Consider the following 5,000-nt stretch of genomic DNA (forward strand, 5'->3'; position numbering starts at 1 on the left):
TCTCATATTCTGCAAAAAACATTACCAAAATAGAAAGAGTAGGAAAAACTTTAGAATAACATTTTATTAAAACAGAAATCCTATTTTTATTACAAAGCAATGAACTATTTATACAACTTTGAAACTGAAAACAAGGACACTACTACATTGTTCCCGAGTAAAATTAAAGCGTGATGCACCTCTTGGCAACATAATAATGGTATTCCAAATTTTGATTAATGGAAAAAAATTACCACTTATTTTACTAAAAAATATGAAGGTAAGATAAAATATTATTTGAAAGAGACTACTTCAAATGCATAATTCAAAAAGCTGCAACATATTATTGTTACCCTTGTAGAACCAGACACTACGTGTAATCTAGTATGTAAATCCTATGTAACAACCATACACGTATGTAAATGGTATGTTATGATACACATATGTAACTTAGATATAGAGGCCTTATTCAAAACCTATGTTATACTTATGCCTCATCTATATATTTTGAAAGGAAATGCTATGTTTTAGCTAGTCAAATGGAACCTTTACATAGCATATGTAAAGGCTATGTTATGGGACCATTTTTTGTGTCCAAAAATAAAAATAGTTTCAACATAGTTTCTACATAGATTTGAAACAAAAAATACACAACACATAATAGTGTATACATAGTTACATACAACACTTACATAGTGATAACATAGGGTGTAAATAGGCTACAAATAGCCTCTACATAGCTGTAAAAAACTGGAAATAGGACAAACATAACTGTTTCATAGCATTTACATTATAGTGTAAATAGAATTTACCTACTAACTGAAATTGAGGGTCCATAGCAAAAATTGCATGTACACAGCACTTACATAGAAATACTATAGGATATAAATAGGCTTTGACTAGCCTCTAAACATTTATGGAATAGTATTGTAATAGGAGTTACACATCTCATGCCTAATGCTGGAACACAAGAAAACAAGGTTATCGTAGCCTCCTCTTGTAAAATAATATTCCAGCAAATCAGAAATGTGCTGGAAACTACAAAAAATCCAATGTAGTCAAGCTATTAACAGTTATTACCATAGCTCACAGACTTGTAAAAAAAATAGACTACAGATTTCAAAGCAGCATTTAACTCATGCCAAAATCTTTGGATTGGGTTCTTGTTTTAAATTTAAAAACAAAAAAAGCTTTAAAACATTTCAGATTTGAAACCACAGAACTATAACAAGTCGGCAAGGAGAGATCCCCAAATACATCAAACCATAACTGGTTGAGGAGGCAGAACTGGCTGCTAAGTATTTTTGTCTGCTGTAAAGGACCTTTCCCTGCTGTCCCATCCAATAATTTTATCTCAGATGTGTCTCTTTATACTCTTTCATGGCAACTAAAAAAAATACAGTACATATACTTCAATCACTGATCATTACAATTAAAGTGTGTGAAGAGTAGAGTCATAAATTTGGGTCTATACTTACAAACGTCCATAATAGCTTTCTCAAGCATTTTCTGCATTGATTACAATAGTTAAAGTGACAGAAATTAGCATTTTTTACGAGAAGGAATCAGTTGTCAATCGTACACATGTAACTTGCCGTATGAGAACTTTTTTTCCAAATCATTTGCTTCACCATTTGATCTAACTTCATTATTCTTGTTAAAGCTTTACCAATTTTTACAGGAATATAGCATTTAAGCCAAATTGAGTCTCCTTGCTTCACAAATTGACTCGAAGGTGTGAAAATGTGAATAGACCATTTTACAGTTGTAGCTAAGTTACCTGGCCTAAGAATGGAAGCGAGGCTACCGGTGACCCTGCTTTGATACAAACCTTTGAGCCTTTCTAATGTTAATGTAGGCTAATTAGAATTACAACAACACAATTTACATGAGAAAAGCAGTGAGGTTTGTATCAATACACGGTCACCGGCAGCCTCGCAGCCATTCATAGGCTAGGTCACTCAGCGAACAACTGTAAAATGGACTATTCTTCATGCATGTAAATCATTCCTCATTTTGAAAACAATAAGCCATCAAATAAAATGTTATACACTGTTAATGCTTACCTCTTTACTTGAGTTTTTGTAAGCATTTCCTTGCCTGGATCAGCATTTAAAGAGTAAAACTAACAAAAAAATCGTCACCACAAAAGCGTGTCAGATCGTAGGTACAAACGTTTTGAATAAAACCGTCCCAAACCTGGAAGAGCTGGACTGGTTACCGCTGACTGCTGACCAAAACGAAAAGTATGGGCAGGGCGGAAAGAGACCGGGCGGTGAAACGAGCGGGTCCGAGCAAAAAGGTGTGATGCAGTAGACTGGGGTCTACTAGAAAGCCTTTTCAAAATGGCGGCAAGTGTTGAGATAGGCGACTCACTCGAAGAATTGTTTTTACAGGACATCACAGACGACTTTTTTGATTTGAACAAGGAAAAAAAATTCTTCAGATGTTCCAGACACATAGCTGATGTTAATGTAACAAACATTTTCCCTCTGTTTTTGATTGGTTCTCTCCTCTAACCTATGGCCTTTAGGTAAATCCAAGTGTTTTGATTGGTGCTTTCTTGTTCAGGACTTTGCCATACAAGCCATTTCCATGGGAAAGGTTATCAGCCTTTTTTTTTTTTTTCACATTTTGTTTATATTCTGGTGAGTATTTTCACGACTCGTGCTGTGTTCAAGGAGCAAAAGGCAGGTCAAAATACAAGTAACAACTTGGAAATATTAAGCTCTTGCTAACCGAACTGGAGGGCGATACTGGGGAATATTGGTTGAACATTGTGGAACTAAAGATGAGCGCAGCGAGGTCCATACAAAAATGACCAAGGTGCAATATTCATCAGTATGGCTTAGGCAAGCTTGGTTAGAAAGTAGTTTATCATATGGTACTCGGGCCATGGTTGTTTCTTGAATTGGTGGCTTTTCAAAAACAAAAATTACACAGCTTATGACCGCTTCCAAAGAAATGGTCGGCATAGCAAAATCCCAACCAAGAAAGAACCAATCACAATATACATACATACATACTTAATATACCGCTCCCCACAGGGGCTTTTCAGGGCCAATGAAACGCAACGAAACGGACTGACAACAACAACTGGAGGCAAACCAGTTGGCTATTTACAAGTGCAGCTGGGAAGTTGAACCAGGGACTACCCGGAACAAATTCCACGAGTGGTCAGAGCGGGTCTTGAACCCGGGATCCCCAGATCTCAAGGCAAGCGCCCTGACCACTGGGCCACACTGCCTCAATGCTTGCATTTACCTCAAAACTACCTTACCACAGGAGGAAAAGCCGGCATGGCAAGCAACCCCCCACCCTTAGCTCAAGCTCTAGATCTGCCACTGATTACCATAATATTTTCTGTAGTTGAATGATAATTGAGCTAATTATGTGCCTTACTGTGAGTACAATAGTTATGCAAAGCTTAATTATGGATTTAGAAATCAGTCATGTTCAGAGAAATTACTGGCACAGGATTTGGGTAAAGTGTTGTTTATTGTCATAATTTATTGAGAGCTTACTGAACACAGGCTGACCAGAGTGCACCTCAGGCTAATAATGACATACCATCGTAGCTTACTAGTTAGTATGAAGAGTTGTGTAGTTAGTGTCTAGAGAATTTGGTAAGCCTATTTATGGTTAGCTCTCACAAGCAGAAATGGTAACATGCTATTTTCAAAACAAAATAGAAAATAGAGCTAAATATTGTTACCTATTCAAATGAAACCATGTTGTCTCGCAGTGATGAGCGCAAATTTCTATTGCGTCGAGAAGCCTGAAAAATTTTCAGGACTTCAACGGGATAAATGACATACCATCCCGCCTGTAGTTGCCTGTCCAGTAGCCCATTGAAGTCCTGAAAATTTTTCAGGCTTCTCGACGCAATAGAAATTTGCGCTCATCACTGCGAGACAACATGGTTTCATTTGATTTCATACCCGCAGTGCAATATATGATGTATTTCATATATATGTTTCATTGTTACCTATTACCATTAATTATCTGAAAATAAAAGTCCTGCCTTCCACATACAAATACTTGAGTTATATTCCAACAGACAAAATAGTATTATAGGGTCTATAACTCAATCAATCAATAAGACTGGAATTTTGCCGAGTGGTGAAACATTTGAATCAAAAACCCTCTGAGGGGAGTCTGAATGTCTGGCAAAAACATCTACTTTGTGTACGAAATACAGATGACATAAATAATGGAAACAGGCGACAAGAAACAATATCGCACCAAATTATACTGTCTTGCAAACGGTGGTTAAACAATAATTATGTTACCATTTGTGTCTGGTGCCCCAAGAAGTAGCCATATTAAATTAAAGATGAACTGTCCAACTTAAAGTAAGATTGGTTATTTAATAGTAATACATAGCAACCTAGCAACCTTTGTAGCTTTCTTAATTGTTGTTGATAGAAGAATCCTCCTCACAAGAAGGGGTTTTTCTCCACTAACTAAAACATTCACTAATTAGCAGGTAGTTTGAGGGGAATACTGTGGGTGAATGCTGAATGAGGGGAATACTGTTGGTGAATGGTGAGGGTTTGTCTGTAGAATATGGGGGGGAGAAATTTACAAACTCAAGCAAACTCTCAACCCCAAAATAAGGTGAAATGAAACAAATGAAACAAACTCTGGGTGAAATTAAAAACTTTGATCACAGAAACAGCCAGATAGTACATGTATGAAAAACTGAATCACGTAGGAGGGATTAACAAATACCGTACTTGACCCTGAAAATTATTCAGCAGAAGTGGCCGGCTTGGTGGTGATGTGTTCAAAAAGGCTTGTGGTGTATGAGGCCACCTAAGCAGAAACAGCCACAAGTCAAAAAGGGACCTTGCCGAGTGCTGGAATATGTATGTTCTGTTGTTTCGTTGATTGTTTCATTGGCCCTGAAAAGCCCCTACGGGGAGCGGTCAATTAAGTATGTATTGCACGGTGTGTATGTATACTCAGTAGATTAAGGCCTTTTACTGACACCTTGAAAACAATATGAAACAGAGAGT

The sequence above is a fragment of the Montipora foliosa genome, chromosome 10 (assembly GCF_036669935.1).
Source record: "Montipora foliosa isolate CH-2021 chromosome 10, ASM3666993v2, whole genome shotgun sequence".
NCBI lineage: Eukaryota > Metazoa > Cnidaria > Anthozoa > Scleractinia > Acroporidae > Montipora > Montipora foliosa.